Raw genomic sequence first — 18,751 nt, 5'->3', positions numbered from 1 at the left:
ATCACCCATATCTTTTTGGAAGGAAACAACATAGAAGCACTACTCATAGCTCAATGAAAACTAGGGCTAATCAGCTTTTTGTTGCTTCCTTAAAGCTTAACTCATATTTGTTGAAATAATTTATTTATGAACTATAAAGAATTTTGAATTGGGTCTGTAGGGGGGCCACGATAGCAGAACAAGAATTATGTAACTTTTGGTGACAATGGCTATATAGGAATTACCAGAGTGAAGAGGTATTTGGCAAAGGAATATAAGATAAATGGTTAGGGAATAAATGAATAATTCCAAAAACCATATTATCTCAATGATACACAAAATCAGTGCTTATATCAAAACTCCTCAGAAATATTTGTGAAGTCTCCTTTTGCACTATTGTCATAGTCTGGGCTCTCATCACTTGTCTAAGAGATTGGGAATGTCAAAAGTAAGAACTTGAAAATGACTCAGACAACTTATTTGGGTAATTGGCATTCCTTCTACTAATCCTCTTATTACATTTCTGTATATTTTTATACTTTACCTTTTCATATCATAGCAATAAGTAAATATTCATTGAGAAGAGAAAAGTAATTGATGACTTGATTACCTGCTCTATACCAAGTAACATTTATATACATTATCTCTTTAGGTTATGATATCTGTGAGATCACACTGTTCATAGCAGTGCTACTAAAATTGTGGCCTGACATTATTTGGAAACTAATTGAAAATATATATTATGAGGCCCTATCCCAGATCAAAAAAATTCAGTCTCTGGAATCTGTAGCTTAACAACCTATCCAGGTGATTCTTATAAAACTAAAATTTGAAAAACTCTGATTTATGCCATTGTACTGAAAAGAAAAGGGTCAGAAATATTAAGCAATCAGCCCGATGTCATACAGCTAGTGAGTTGTAGAATGGGAGTGGGTACTGAAATGATCAGACTCCCTCTTTTCATCAGATGCTCCTGTATCTTTAATTCACTAATTCATAAATCATTTCTGTAACCAGCCTGCCTGCTCAGTGTCTCTCATTTCACCTTTTCTTTGACCTCATCAGCCCCATCAAAATATTGATCTCCCTGCTTCCTCCTTATTGAACAGAACTTCTAATTTTACTTCCTTCTCTTTGAAGTTTAGATCCATGGTGAGTCATTTCAACTGGTTTCTTTCTAATTTCCTAACCTCGCTTACTTGATTTTCCTTGTGTGATATCTCATTGGTTAAACTCCCAAGTCATGTATACCTGAATATCAGCAGCTATTGTGAGTGCACCTGGGCAGCTTGACAATGCTGGGGGTAATTAATACTACTTGTAGCATAGGATCCATAATGATCACCAGCCACAACTAGATCTCAGCAATGCCACATGTTATTCAGTTTTTCTCTGTTGATTCTCCATTATAGTTTTCACAATGTCCGTTTTAATTTTCTGTACTTGTCTCAAATTGTTCTGATTCTGCCACACCCTTTCTCTCTCTCTCTCGAGACATGACTTTGCCTCTGTTTCTCAGATGAAATAGAGGCAATTATATAGCAACATCTTCACATCTTAAATGCACCGACCTAAATAAATTTGTGCCATACGCTGTCTCCCTCCTTTCACAGTGGGAAAGGGATGCAGTCTCTTCATCTTCTCTTAACTTTTTATTTTATACTATCACCATTTAAGTAAATTTAAGGCTTTCTTATATCATAAAACCTAGCTCAGTAAATAACACTGCCCATCACTCAATTGCATAATCCAGAATTCTAGGAATTATATTGGATTCCTCATTTTACATTCATTCATTTAATAAACATATATTAAACTATATGTTCAACATGCTGTTCTTATAAATATCTGTGTAGTGTTTCTTTTCTACTTACTCCTAATCAGTTTCCATGTATCCACCTTGTCACCGTTAATTTTTTTTCCTATCTGCCTCTAGAGTGGAAAGAAAAAGATAAAATTCATCATTACATTCTATTTTGAATGTCATTTTATTTCCTTTGAGAACAAGTATATATCCTTGGAAGAGCTTGAGTGTCTGGTTTTGACTGCCTTTTTAGATTTGAAACTCTCCCCCTTTCTTTCTTCCATGCAACTTGGAATCCATTCTTTAAATTCAACACGTTCTTTATTTGCCTCTAGATCCTTAAACTGTTTGTTTCTTCTGTTTGAACCCTCCCATAATTCATCTGGGTAATTGCTACCAAACCTTTTCGTCATCATCTTTGTACTGTCTCATAAGGAGGACAAAGGCTCGTGTCCGTATGGTATACTACCAAATTAGACTTGTGGTTCATTTCAAAGGATGCATCGTATGTCAAGGTATATTCAGTGTTTATAGTCTCTGTATTAAAAGATAATTTTCAAAAGAAGCTGTCATATGAATATAAAATATAGATTTGTTTAGGATGTTATGTAATGAATTATTAAGATGATGTTTTAACCAGGTTAATGGAGACTCCAAAGAACAGACACATTTACTGTTCAGGAATTTCAAAATGAGTGTGCATATGGAAGCAATGAAGGATGTTTACATGGTGCTTCATGGAAGTCAATTGAATAGACTGAATTGGAAAGAATTTTGCATATCAGCAGTAATATTTTTTCACTGCTGTCACATACCTACAACTTACAGAGTTGTAAAATAGCTCCAAAGAAAGGAAAGCTTAGAATTGAATAGCCTTGAAGAGTGTATTGTACAATGCACATGGAAGCAAAATTTTTCTCTGCACCCAGTATATTGTCAAATCCAAAGAGATAGATAAGCTGTCTGCTTTGTCCACAAAATATTTTCCTAGAATCTATTAAAGTATCTACCTTATAATAGATATAAAATTGTTCATTAAAAATTAGATCATTTCCCCTAAATTTTCAACTATAGACCATACCTCTTTTTTGAGATTTAAGCCAAAATATCTAATTCCTCCAGTAGATAGTCCATCTGTATACACACAGGCATCTCAAACATGGCAATATCAAAACATATCATATTTTCATGAAACTACATATTTCTTCAGTATTCCAGAGCAGTTAATGATTTTGTGGCCTAGATTGAATTAACAATTCAACAAAGTATCTAGATTCCCAAGATTAAAATCTATATGTCATCCTGGAACTATGTACCTGGCATCTCAGTCATACAGATATAGTTAATTTATAAGTTATTTTCAATTTATAGATTTAATACTTTTATAACATATCACCCAGCATTTATATCTTAATAACTGTGAAACTCCTATCTATATGTTACACACGATTCTGTGATTTTCCACTTTTCACATCTTATAACGTCAGACATCCTATTGACCTGTTAAGCTCCATCTCAGTACTCTCCTCTGTGAAGACTGTCTTCTGTCAACTCCATCTTACAACCCATTCTTCAGTCCCTTCCAGAGTAAGGAGAACTGCTTATTTCAACCTTTGTGCTACCACAATATTTAGCACTTGATACGTTCCTCTACTATGATACTTCACATGCTTCACTGGAATTATTTTGATAAAAGTCTGTCTTATTAATCTGTAATATTTGAGGAGATAGAAAACGTCTTATTAATCTGTAATATTTGAGGAGATAGAAAACGTCTTATTAATCTGTAATATTTGAGGAGATAGAAAACATACACCTTTTATCTTTGAAACTTAGTTTGCTAACACTAAATAAATCAATACAATAATGAATAATGTACAAACAAACCAATTCCTCTTCCTTTTAAAAAAGAGAACTGGGCTTCCCTGGTGGCGCAGTGGTTGAGAGTCCACCTGCCGATGCAGGGGACACGGGTTCGTGCCCCAGTCCGGGAGGATCCCACATGCCGTGGAGCAGCTGGGCCTGTGAGCCACGGCCGGCTGCTGAGCCTGCGCGTCCGGAGCCTGTGCTCCGCAACGGGAGAGGCCATGGCAGTGAGAGGCCCACGTACCGAAAATAAATAAGTAAATAAATAAATAAGAGAACTATCTAGATTCATCTTCTGTTGGAGAATAAGAGTCTCCTTCAGGACAATATATGAGGGGGAAGATAAAAATTCAACTAAATTTCTTGAGGTTTCAAAAGCATTTTCAATCTCAAAAACCATAATGGTGAAAGAAATCCATGTATGGGGTTCAAGGTTGTAATTGGTGCCAAACCATGACCAACAGCTTTTTGCTTAAAATGGATATCATAAATGTTTCAATCACTGTGGAATAGAAGACATCAAAGGAGATTTTGTCTGGAAATGCTGCTTTCTAAACAGCATAGTCATGTAATTTGTTTTTCTTTTTCAACAAAGTAGTGTCAAATTGCAGTGTAATAGCTCAGCATGGAGATATCTCCAATGGTGAATTTCACCAGGGTTATGGAGTCAGAGCTGTAAGAACTAGCAGATGACTTTGGTTCCTCCTAACTCATTTCTCTTAGAAATTGTGGAAAGATTGCAGAGTATAAACAAATTTTACAGAAAATGAAACACTCCCTGAGGCAGAATGACAGGATTTATTTGTATATTATAAAAAAAGAAACTAAACTTTTCTAACAAGTTGCCTTTTCCTCATAGCCCTGACCTCTGACCTGCACATAGCACAGTTTGATCTTGTTCTTTTTGTCTTTTTCTCCATTATCTTTGCTGTTACAGTCAAGTACCTACTTCATCCATGTGAGTTTTCAGTAGGAGCATAGGTTTTGTACATTCAGAAATTTTTTAGAGTGGTCAGAGATGGAATAAGAAATCCTATTTCTAACTAGTTCAGCATTTTATGGAATATGTAGCACAAAACATTAGTATTGTGAGATTTCAATATTTGGGAGTAAATTTTTGATAAAATTAATCAGGTTCCTTTTTTAAAGGTTATTTTTTTTCAGGTTATTTAATATAATGTGCTTTCCAAGTCTCCACGGGAGCAAAGAGCACAACTCTCTTTTCAGTCACATTTGATGATGCAGCCCTTTCCTTAAGAAGCAATTCCAGACAAACATAGTTTATAGAATGTAATAGGAAATGATACTCTACTCATATAATCTTGTTTTGAAAACAAACATAATCAAAACGCATCTCGGGCTTCCCTGGTGGCACAGTGGTTGTGAGTCCGCCTGCTGATGCAGGGGACACGGGTTCGTGCCCCGGTCCGGGAGGATCCCACATGCTGCGGAGCGGCTGGGCCCCTGAGCCATGGCCACTGAGGCTGCACATCCGGAGCCTGTGCTCCGCAACGGGAGAGGCCACAACAGTGAGAGGCCCGCGTACCTCAAAAAAAACAAAAAACAAAAAAAAACCGCGTCTCATCTTTTAGTATTTAATAATGATGACTTCCTCTCATTTTTTCACCTTCTGTAATTTTTATTTTTAGAAATGTATCTAACAAAAGGATAAATATGATACGCAGTACTCTATACACATAGACACACACAGATATATTTTTCTATTGTTCATGGTTATTCTTAATCTTGGCCAGGCTTATTTTTCTATAGACTTTCCCAAAGACTTTGGAACTCGCCTTTCTTGTGGTCTGAGCAATGAATGCACAATTGGTCGGTGATCGGATACGAAGTACACTTTGGTGAACGTTAGAAAAAATATATATTAATTTATTTTAATATAGATAGAGGATAGAAAAAAGAAAATAAGAGGGCAGACAATTTTAATAGCTTTTAATTTATTTTTTACTCCGTGCCATTGGCTGCACTAGGGACATCACTAATAGGTATCATTTATTTTCCACAAGAACCCTAGGACAAGGAAATCACCATTACCTCCATGTCATAGATGAGGAGACTTAAAATTCTATAGTTAGGTATTTGACTATAATTTCCCAGCAAGCAACAGAGCAGGACCAGAACTGAGGCAAACTGACCCTGGAGCCCACATTCTCTGGTAATCAATGGATGCGTTGTCCCACGTCAGCCTTCATTATGCAATGCTTATAGGCAGGAATGATTGCTTTAGGACTTCAGCAATGAGCAAGGTTTTGTAGAGGTCCAAGTCAGTGGAAAACCACAGAAGAGATGAGAGAAGATGCCTGCTGCTCAGTTCATTGCCACTATCCTTGATATGAGGAAAGGAAGCTCTCCTGAGTTACCAGTTTGTTTCCGTGTCCTGCTGAGGAGGAATCCTTGACGTATGGAATGCAGTTTCAGTGGAGATGAGAGTAACATAGAGTCCCTATTCTAGGAGACTTGGGGTGTCCTGTTAATAACCTCATCTCTCAGGGCATTGGGACATTACCAAAACTGTGAAAGCTTTCAGTTTTTTTCATCTTTTCTACGGGGCTGCCCCAGTACCCTCACAGAGACCTAAGGAGTACTTCTTCCACCCCTAAAGGTGAAGGGATAATGGTGTGGCAGACATCCCAACCAGTCCTAGGAGTTTGATAATGGTTTTGACAAACAAGTTCCAAGAGAAAATCAGACCAACATTCAAAATACTTTGCACACACTCTCCAAGAAGGATATACCAATTGTCTAACCATTCCAAAAGAGAAGTTGGTTTCTATACAAATTACCTCTGTTTATATTTTTTTAAAGTTCAGGCTCTTTCAAAAAACAAAGACCTATAATGGCTCATTAGTCATGAATACTAAACATTCTCAAATTTGATATCTTAAAATGTCGACTTTTGAGACCAGTATTTCCCCAATCTCCATTCTCTCTCTTTAAATTTGTTCCCTGGAAAAATTCTCAGAACAGTACTATTGCCTCCACTGCTTTTTCTTCCAGTCTGAACTTACTCATTGTTATTTTTTCTCCTACTAATTTTCTGAAACTACTGTCTTTGAGAGCTCAATTCACCAACGACCTACTAATTAACAAATTCAGCAGTCTCTTCTAAGTCCTTACTTGACTAGACCTCTCCATAGCAATCAAAATCACAGACCACTTGTTCCTTCTTGAAAAGCTCTTATAACTGGAAGAAGAAAACGACTCTCTCTTCCCCTTAGAGAGATAGGGGAGAAGAATGGCCCTTGGCTAAGAATTTAATCAAGTACGAATAAGAAGTAATTTCAAAGCCTCCACCTGGTCTTAGTGTTGCTAAGATAGCATGCTGTAGAGATTTATGGGTCAGCATTAGCCAATTTATTATTCCAGGTAGATCTGAAATAGCACATTTGAAAAGGGGGTGTGGTTTGGAAAGATGAAGGAGAGGAAGCATCATGGCAATGCATAATAATGAGGCCATACTGACTCCATTACAGTTATGTGAACTTGTAAGTTATGAAGTAATTGGGAAAGTGTTTATTTTTTCCTCTATAGAGTTAGCACTGTTCTAGAGGAATATGTATGTGTATAGGCGCATATGAGAGTGAGATTTTCAACATGTAATAGTTGGAAAATTGGAGGAATAGAATGTTTGTGATGCCATCTGAATTTTGGAAAACAACTTAAGGGTACAATGTTAAAGTGCCTAGGGCCCCTCTTGGTTTGCATGAAGGAATCCTGTGAAAAATAGATAATTCCCTAGTAGTCCCTTTAGGCCCACTTGTTATTCTAACCTGACTATGACTAGGATAGTGACATTTAATCTGAGAGGAGGTCAACCTTTGTAGATTGTGGAAGGAGTAATTTTTGCTAAAACCAATGTAAAAAAGCAATGGAAACATCAACAAAGATGCCAAATGTGTTTGATTTATGTATCTGTCTCTCCTCTCTCAACATTGGAAATTTAGCATGTTGCCTGCTAAACTGGAAATGGGCATTCTAGACCACTTGTAGTTACCCTAATGAATTCATTAAAATGTAACTATAAAAGACCAACAAAGTTCTCTTTTTTTTCTTCATGGTAAACCTTGAAAATGTGAGCAATAAAAAGATTTACGTGATTTTCTACTTGCCCACCCCACACATTTGGTTCTTAGCCACTTAAGCGTCAGGGGCCAGCCACTGTGGACAGCATCACCAGGGGCCCCTTGCTCACTGGATTCTGATTAAGTTTAACAAATAGAAAGCAGTAACATGAGATTAGAAGGCGAGAGTAAAGACAGATTCTTCATTCTTCTTTGCTTTGTGTACACTTTTTTCTCTGTGCAGCTGCTTCTCTCCGCAACTGGAGCTGGGTAGCCCTTCCTCCACTAGTTCAAGTTCTCACTGAGGAGTTTTAAAGTTATTTTCTGTCCTTCTCCGTTCAAATGTACAGATAGTAATGGCTCCCTAACATTGCTAGTATCTGGATGTCTCACTGTATCTTATTTGCTTCTTTAACCCTGCCTGTAACTCTTAATCAATCTCTTTATATTAATTATATGAAGCAATTTTTATTTTCTTCCACGGCTGTTACCAATCCACACTGTGTCCTTGTTTTTGATGGTGTGAGTTTTTATTTTTTAATTCTTGTTATTTTGTTTTGTTTTTATGGCCTTGGTTTAGTATCTCTAGTCCACACTGTATCCTTGATTGTCAAGGACATTGTATTCAGTTTGTCCTTCTCATCCCTTTCATCCTCCTTCCTCCACTTTAAAAGTGGTTTTCACTAGAAATTATTTTAATTTTATGTTATATGAATACCCCCACAGGGTTAAAATGAGTGACAATAGCTCATAAATAGATCAAAGTACTCCCTCCCAGGTAATATCCTAATATGTCTACTGAGCAGTGGTATTGTGCTGGGAAGAGCCCTGCAATTTAAGAAAGAAGCTCAGCACCTGACCTGAGTTCTGTCTTTGATTATCTCATATTGCAAGGACCTATTAAATGCCTAAACTTTTATGTTAAGAACAAGCACTTGTTGATCTGAGATCTCAAAAATGATTAATCACCTTAATTTAAAGTATACTTTGAATGGATAATACATAGCAGAATAAGGACATTGTGAGGATAGAGCAGGTAGTTTCTAACCACTAAAAATCATTTGTGGAAAATTCTAAAGACTCAACAAAAGAATTGTTAGAACTAATAAATGAATTCAGTAAAGTTGCAGTATACAAAATCAACATACAAAATCCTTGTGTTTTTATATACAACAACAAACTATCCACAAAGACAAATGAGAAAATAATCATATTCACACATAACAATGAAAAGAATAAAATACCTAGGAATAGACTTAACCAAAGAGGTAAAAGACTTGTAACTAAAAATTGTAAGCATTGATAAAGGATATTCAAGAAGACACAGGTAAATGGAAAGACATCCCATGTTTATGGATTGGAAGAATTAATATTATTAAAATGTCCTTAACTACCCAAAACTATATACAGACTCAGTGCAATCCTTATGAAAATCTCAAACAATAGCATTCTTTATAGAAATAGAGAATACAATCCTAGAGTTCATATGGAACTACAGATGACCCAAATAGCCAAAGCAATCTTGAGGAAGAAAAAACATAGCCACAGGCATCACACTTCCTGATTTCAATACACATTGCAAAACCAAGTAATAAAAACAATATAGCACTAGACCAATGGAACAGAACAGAGAGCTCAGGAATAAATCCATGAATTTTCTTTAAATTGGTATTCAACAAGGGTGTCAAAAGTACACATGAGGGAAAAATAATCTGTTCAGTAAATGGTGCTGGAAAAATTGGACATTCACATGCAGAAGAATTAACTTGGATCATTGTCTCACGCCCATATATATATAGACATAACTAGTTTTATTTGACTTTGCTATATTGTGCTTCACAGATACTGTGTTTTTTACAATGGAAGGTTTGTGGCAACCCTCCATCATGTAAGTCTGTTGGCACCATTTTCCAACAGTGTTTGCTTACTTCGTACCTCTGTGTCACATTTTGGCAATTCTTGCAATATTTCAAACTTTTTTGTTATTAATATATTTATTATGGTGATCTGTGATCAGTGATTTTTGATGTTACTACTATGACTTACTGAGGGCTCAGATGTTTTACCAATAAAGTATTTTTAAATTAAGGTATGTACATTGTTTTTTAGACATAATGCTGTTACACACTTAATAGACCATAGTACAGTGTAAGCATAACTTTTGTGTGCACTGGGAAAGCAAAAAATTTGTGTGACTTTGTTTATTGCAATATTTGCTTTATTGTGATCGTCTGGAACTGAACCTGCATTATCTCAGAGGTATGCATGTACAAATGTAAATCAGCTCAAAATGTTGATTAATGATTTCAATGTAAGACCTGAAACCATAAAACTGCTAGGAAAAAACATAGGGAAAATGCTTCTTGACATTGGTCTGGGAAATAGCTTTTTGGATGTGATCCCAAAAACATAGGTAACAAAAGTAAAAGTAGACAAATGGGGCTATATTAAACTGAAAAGCTTATGCACAGCAAAGAAATCAATCAACAGAGTGAAAAGGCAACCTATAGAATGGTAGGAAATTTTGGGTTGGCCAAAAAGTTCGTTCGGGCTTTTCCATAGCATCGTACAGAAAAACCCGACTGAACTTTTTGGCCACCCCAATATTTTCAAGCCATACATCTGATAAGGGCTTAATATCAAAAATATGTAAGGAAGTCACACAACTCAACAGCAAAAAAAAAAAAAAAAAAAAAAAATTCAATTAAAAATGGGCAAAGGATCTGAATATACTTTTCTTAAAAGAAGACATACAAATGAACAGCAGGTATATTAAAAGGTGCTCAACATTGCTAATCATCAGGGAAATGCAAGTCAAAGCAATAATGAGCTATCATGTCACACCTGTTAAGATCGTTGTTATCAAAAAGACAAGTGATAAATGTTAGTGAGGGTGTGGAGAAAAGGGAGCACTTGTACACTGCTGATAGGAATGTAAATTGCCATTATGGAAAACAGTACTAAAGTTCCTCAAAAAATTAAAATAGCAGTACCATATGATCAGGCAATCCCACTTCTTGGTATTCATCCAAAGGAAATGAAATCAGTATTTAAGATACTTGTGCTCTATTGTTCCTTGCAGTATTATTCACAGTAGCCAGGATGTGGAAACAATCTAAATGTCTGTTGACAGATACATTTCTAAATAAAATGGTATTTCTATATCTTTACATTCTTGCCAACACTTATTGTGTTATCATATGTACATATATGTTTATATATTTATAAATGTATACACACATAATAGAATATTATTCAGTCTTTAAAAACAAGGAAATTCTGGCGTTTGTGACAACATGGATGAACCTAGAGAATATTATGCTAAGTGAAATAAGTTGAACACAGAAAGGCAAACACTGTATGATCTCACTTATATGTGGGATCTAATATAGTCAGACTCAGAAGCAGAGACCAGAAAGGTAGTTACCAGGGTCTCGGGGGGAGGGGGAAATGGGGGGATGCTGGCCGAAGGTTACAGTGATTTACTTATGTAAGATGTGGGCTTTCCTGGTGGTGCAGTGGTTGAGAGTCCGCCTGCCGATGCAGGGGACATGGGTCCGTGCCCTGGTCCGGGAAGATCCCACATGCCGCAGAGCGGCTGGGCCCGTGAGCCATGGCCCCTGAGCCTGCACGTCCGGAGCCTGTGCTCTGCAATGGGAGAGGCCACAACAGTGAGAGGCCCGCATACGGAAAAAAAAAAAAAAAAAAAAGATTAATATGTTCTGGAGATCAAATACATAGTATAGAGTGGGAACCCTAACAATACTGTATTGTATACTTGACATTTGCTAAGAGGGTAGATCTTAAGTGCTCTCACCACACACACACAAATAACTACCTGAAGTGATGGATATTTAATTAGCTTGCTTGTGGTGATCATTTATTTCACAATGTATACATGTATCAAAACTTCAAATTGTATACCTAAATGTATACACATTTTTTGTCAATTAGCCCTCAGTAAACTAGAAAAAATGAGCATATGATTTCGTTTTATTATTTTCCTTTTGTGTTAGACTTTATTTTCATTCTATTTCCATGCAGTGATTTTTTTTTTTTTTGAGGGATTTGACTAACACAGCTTACACTACAGTGTCTATTACTTAGTCGTTACCTAAATATGTGTGAAATTGAATTAAATTTTGTGCAGATTGTTTTAAGTTGAAGAACATATGTTCTGTAATTCCTAGCATGAAATTCTCAGGGACCAACTGTTTATTTGTAGCACTACTAAGTATATTGATAGATTGATACCATATGCTCAAATTGCACTACCCTTAGATAAAACAATAAACCTTGTTAATATCTCTGGAATTACCCAGGAAATTTGGGAATAATGAAAAGCTCATTCATTTCAGATTTTTAATCAGTACAATTTAATGTTTAATCAAATTTTTAATATTCAAAAATTCATATGCAGGCATACTAAATCTGTTTTGTGAGTGCTGTGACTTATTTGGAAAATATTAAAGGCTAAATTGTACACATAGGGTGAACTGTATTTTCTAATATCTCAAAATAGTTTAAGTGAAGGAAATAAATGCATATAAATCATAATGAGCTCATATAAAATGGTGTTGTCTTATTAATACTGAAGAAATTCTCATATGCTCCCTCTAACATAATTGAAGTATATGAGCATTAGAACCACAGCTAGCTTTTGTAGTATTGATATTTGCTCAACTATCAATGTGTAATTTTGTTCTGTCAGAGAGTATATCATCATATTATGAGACTCCATTGTTCTTGAGTCAGTAGAGTTTTAGATGGAAAATAAACTTAATCACATTTTAACATAGTTTGTTGTATTTCTTTGCTGCTCTTGCTGATAAAGGTTGATAGTGAAACAGTTAAGTAAACACAGAGTTTCTAAGAAGAAGCACCAAAGTGCATATGATCTAACATAATGTGCTTCACAAAAACTAGAAATTGGATTAATACTGCTTGCTCATGCTTGAAGCACAGAAAATTGCTCAAAGGCAGGTAGATGGAGAGTGAAAATCTAAAAATAAAATTCCCAGTGGAAATGAGGATTTTCACAGTTTAGACTGGATGATTCTAGGATATGAGTCTCAAGACACAGAAGAAAACCTTACAAGCAGGACATTTAAGAATAGTATAAATTGCATATATATATGTATATATGTATATAACATATATATATAGTGAGCACGCTTGTGTGTGTGTGTGTGTGTGTGTGTGTGTGGGTGGGTGGGTGGAGAGAGAGAGATAAGAGAGAGACTGAGAGAGATGCTATGGGAATCTGAAAAACAACAAAATTAAAACTATTTTTCGTTTGTAGCCAAGTGTTATTTATCCATCATACCTATGATTTCTTGTATAGAGTCTACCAATAGACTTTCAAAATTTAACCTACTATTATCTTAATTAAAAAATGCAATGGACCTCGGCGTCATTTTTGTTTATTTTTCTTTAATAAAATCTAGATAGGGGATATATTCTCCTTATGGTTCATACTTATTAACTTCTGGAAAGCTCAGGTGTCTAACTGCTGCAGTTACAATATCTACAGATAAATCAGCTCAACTGTACATAATGTGATACATTATCATAGTAATTATGAAAAAAAGGATGAATTCTGAATTAAAATAAGTCTAAAAATATTGCATTGTGCATAGCATTGAAACAAATTCCTAACCAGAAAATGTGTTAAGTAATCAGGTTTAATACATATCTTTTACCATAAGGAAAAATGTATAAAACTAGTGGTTTTTATTGTCAGCGTAGTCATATACTATCTAGTAATTTAGTATAAATAGAAGAACTAAATATGCCTGTTTATTAAGAATGCATCTGTTTTCCTCTGTTTAATTCTAGAAATTCTGCCTACATGATAAGCAAATAATGCTTGAAGTGATAAGACTTAACTATCTTATTTTCTTTAGTGAAAAAAGAGAAAATGTTTAAAAATATTATTGTCTCCTTCATAACCAACACCAACACACATAGTACACAAACAATTTCATAATTTCCTGATAATGTATAATGTCTTTATTTCAATAAACCTTAAATACATGAACTACAATATCAATACAAACTCTTTATTTTGGAAGGGATTCTTAGACTATATGTCATGATTCTTCCAAATTAGACTTAGGTGGAGGAGGTAACCAACTTGAAAGGGGTTAAGCTTTTTTCTTTCACAGTTTATGAAATTTGACTACATTAATGTATTTTCTGCTTGTCTATCCAATGGTTCTATAAGTTAGCTTTAAAGAAAATTATAAAGTGACTTCTTTTTCTTTAGACTAGAAAGAAAAAAGCTCTGGAGTGATTCAGTAATGTGCTTAAGCTTTGAAGACTAGAGAGATCTCAGGCATGCCAAAAGATTGCTTCTTCCATCCAACCTCACCATGAATTTGCTGGGTGACCTTCGCTGTTACCCAACACCTTACCCATAAGTGGAGAGGATCAATGATGTTGCAGGGCCCTTCTCAGGCTATAAATACATTTTTAGAGAAAAGATTGTGATAGCTGTTCTTCATTTTCACTGATAAGAAAGCAAAAATACAAAAGAAAAAGAAAATCGACCTACATTTCAGGAAGGTTTAGTATATCAAGAAAAGGTAAGAACTTGAATGAACCCTAGGAATCAGTGATGGCAGTGACCTAATGGCAGGTCCTTTTGGAAAAATAGAAATCCTTTAAACAATCGTATATGCCCATCTCAATGAGAGTTTAGAGTCAAGTTAGTTTTGTCATAGATACATAAGATAGAAAATTAACATTTCAATTTTTATGAAACTAATATATAAACATCATGCTAACTGACATATATTAGGGAAGAACTGTCTTCAATATCAACATTATGAATTCATAAATAACTTCAGGGGATAATCAATCCAATTTATTTTTAAGTCCTGGCATGAATCTCTGTACACCAGTAAATGGAAGCTGTATACCAAAGAATATATCCCACAGAGTGTATAGCCATGGTTGACATGTTTCCCCATTTACATTAAAAATATCTGTATGCTTTTCTTCCTCATTCTAACATCTCCTAAATTTGTCAATCTCCTAAACATAGTACTAACAATAAATTAGAGTACAGGACTACAGTTTGATTGTTAAACATTCCACTAAGAATAAATAAACCGATCTTATTCTTTTCTAAGGAATTTTCACTTCCTCCCGTTTTTAGAAGTGGAAGTATTTCTGCTTGAGCAAAATAAATAAATAAATAAATATATTTAAACACAGGAGAAAATAAAGATGTCAACAGAAGTTTCTTGGAATTGTCATAGTGTTCAAAACAAACCATTTTAATTCTGAAGTAAAACAAAAAGAACTTTCAACTTAAGAAGGAAAAGACCTTAATTACATACATTTGAAAACTCTTGTAACTATGAGTGAATGCTCCTAGTGTGCCAAACGACTGAGTCAGACAATTCTAAAGTCAGACTATTCTAAGATTATATCGTTTAGTTTGATTGAACATACCATAAATCACCTTAAAAAAATTTAAAGAAAAATTAGCAGTCTTACTTCATAAAAAAATCATATACTTAAAATATTTTTAAGACAATTTTAATCAGTAATAACACCTTTTTAGGATTTATAAACATTTTTTCTTTAAGAATACTCATTTTTTAAAGATAATATCAGTGTTCTGCATCTATTTTATCTGAATATGATTTATATCTATTATTATTTTTAATTTCTGCATTTTATTCATCTAGAGTTCTCAAGGACACTTATAAATTCTCACAAGTGTTAAAATATTAGTGGGGAAACAACACCCTAATACTACCATAATTTTATGCTTCAAAATCATTACAATGTTTTGCATACTTTAAATGCCTTATGGATAGTATTTTTATTTTGCTGATTTGAAAGAATAAAGCAGTGCCTTCCACTTAACCAAAAGAAAGATTTCCTTTACACTCGGTATTTAGAGCACAGGTACATGGCCAGAAATAAGGGAAAGTGGCTTGGTAGGGCATTGACTGTCCCATGGTTTACAAACTTAAAGGGAGAGTGACAGAACTGCCTTAGATATATGGGATTTTAGAATTGCTCATAAAATTAAGTTTATTGATTTGAATAGCTTGGTTAGAAGGGACTGTAGATCAGAAGCCTCACGTGGAATCAATCAGGCTAGAAGGAGAAAGAACACTGCAAGTATAACCTGGAATCCTTATCCTTTAGAGGTACCTGGAAGAATAGAAATTTAATAGACAACGAAAAATGGAGCTTAAGGAATTATTTAATACAGGAAGCATGTGATTTACAGCATATAATATCCTCTGAGCGTCACTGTAAACCTGCTCCAGATTGTAAAAGAGCAAGCAAGTCGGAGCCACAGAGGAGAGCACAGCAACAGGGGTGCAGAGGGCAAAGCAGAGAGATTAATGCACAGAGGATTGGTGCCAACCAGCACTCACCAGCCTGAGAGGCTTGTCTGCTCACCCGCTGAGGCAGGTGGGGGCTGGGAGCTGAGGCTCGGGTGTCGGAGGTCAGATCCCAGGGAGAGGATTGGGGTTGGCTGCATGAACACAGCCTGAAGGGGGCTAGTGCGCCACAGCTAGCCAGGAAGGAATCCAGGAAAATGTCTGGAACTACTGAAGAGTCAAGAGACCATTGTTTTGGGGTGCGCAAGGAGAGGTGATTCAGAGCACCGCCTAAATGAGCTTCAGAGACGGGTGCAGGCCACAGCTATCAGCGTGGACAACAGAGATGGGCATGAAATGCTAATGCTGCTGCTGCAACCACCAAGAATCCTGTGTGCAAGCAAAGGTCACTATCCACACCTTCCTTCTGGGGAGCCTATGCAGCCTGCCACTACCAGGGTCCCGTCACCCAGGGTCAGCCTCCCTAGGAGAACACAAGGCATGCCTCAGGCTGTATGTGACTGACTAGTTTCTGATTTCTGATTTATATGGTTATCTTAGTTTAGTTATTAGCTCCTGTTATCATTGGCGGATTTGTTTATTGGTTTGGTTACTATCTTCTTTTTTCTCTTTAAAATTTTTTTAAATTTAATAATTAAAAAAAATTTTTTTATTTTTCTTTTCCTTTTTCTTTCTTTCCTTTTTTTTCTCCCTTTTATTCTGAGCCGTGTGGCTGACAGGGTCTTGGTGCTCTGGCCGGGTGTCAGGCCTGAGCCTCTGAGGTGGGAGAGCTGAGTTCAGGATATTGGACTACCAGAGACCTCCTGACCCATGCAATATCAGTCAGTGAGAGCTTTCCCAGAATCTCCATCTCAATGCTAAGACCCAGCTCCACTCAATGACCAGCAAGTTCCAGTGCTGGACACCCCATGCCAAACAACTAACAAGACAGGAACACAACCCCACCCATTAGCAGAGAGGCTGCCTAAAGTCATACTAAGTTCACAGACAGCCCAAAACACACAAATGCCCACCAGAAAGACAAGATCCAGCCTTATCCACCAGAACACAAGCACCAGTCCCCCCCACCAGGAAGCCTGCACAAGCCACTGAACCAACCTTACCCACTGGGGGCAGACACAAGAAAACAACAGGAACAACAAATCTGCAGCCTGCAAAAAGGAAACCCCAAACACAGTAAGTTAAGCAAAATGAGAAGATAGAGAAATACTCAGCAGGTGAAGGAGCAAGGTAAAAACCCACCAGGCCAAACAAATGAAGAGGAAATAGGCAGTTTATCTGAAAAAGAATTCAGAGTAGTGATAGTAAAGATGATCCAAAATCTTGGAGACAGAATGGAGAAAATAAAAGAAACGTATAACAAAGGCCCAGAAGAACTAAACAGCAAGCAGAGAATGATGGACAACACAATAAATGAAGTTAAAAATTTTCTAGAAGGAATGAATAGCAGAATAACTGAGGCAGAAGAACGGATAAGTGTCCTGGAAGATAAAATAGTGGAAATAACTAATGCAGAGCAGAATAAAGAAAAAAGAATGAAAAGAATTGAGGACAGTCTCAGAAAACTCTGGGCAAACATTAAATGCACCACCACTCGAGTTATAGGCGTTCCTGAAGAAGAAGAGAACAAGAAAGGGACTGAGAAAATATTTGAAGAGATTATTGAAGTTGAAAACTTCAATAGGAATAGGAAGTTGAAATAGGAAGTTGAAGTTCAACTTCAATAGGAAGCTGAAAACTTCCCTAATATGAGAAAGGAAATAGCCACCCAAATCCAGGAAGTGCAGAGATTTATCCTGGGATTTATCTCCCAGGATAAATCCAAGGAGAAACATGCCAAGATACATATTACTCAAACTATCAAAAATTAAAAACAAAGAAAAAAATATTAAAAGCAGCAAGGGAAGAGCAACAAATAACATACAAGGGAATCCCCATAAGGTTGACAGCTGATCTTTCAGCAGAAAGTCTGCAAACCAGGAGGGAGTGGCAGGACATATTTAAAGTGATGAAAGGGAAAAATCTACAACCAGTATTACTCTACCCAGCAAGGATATCATTTAGATTCGACAGAGAAATTAAAACTTTTACAGACAAGCAAAAGCTAAGAGAATTTAAACCAGCTTTACAACAAATGCTAAAGGAACTTCTCTAGGCAAGTAACACAAGAGAAAGAAAAGCCCTACAAAAAACCCAAAACATTTAAGAAAATGGTAATAGGAACATACATATTGATAATTACCTTAAATATAAATGGATTAATGCTACATCAAAAGACATAGACTGGCTGAATGGATACAGAAAGAAGCCCCATATATGTGCTGTCTACAAGAGAACCACTTCAGACCTAGGGACACGTACAGACTGAAAGTGAGGGAATGGAAAAAGCTGTTCCATGCAAACCGAAATCAAAAGAAAGCTGGAGTAGCAATTCTCATATCAGATAAAATAGACTCTAAAATAAAGACTATTACAAGAGAAAAATAAGGACACTACATACTGATCAAGGGATCGATCCAAGAAGAAGATATAACAATTGTAAATATTTATGCACCCAACATAGGAGCACCTCAATACACAAGGCAAATGCTAACAGCCATAAAAGGGGAAATCAACAGTAACACAATCATAGTAGGGGACTTTAACACCCC

The sequence above is a fragment of the Phocoena phocoena genome, chromosome 18 (genome assembly GCF_963924675.1).
Source record: "Phocoena phocoena chromosome 18, mPhoPho1.1, whole genome shotgun sequence".
In the NCBI taxonomy this organism is placed as follows: Eukaryota; Metazoa; Chordata; class Mammalia; order Artiodactyla; family Phocoenidae; genus Phocoena; species Phocoena phocoena.
The sequence above is the reverse complement of the archived record's forward strand: the minus strand, read 5'-3'. Positions refer to the sequence as shown.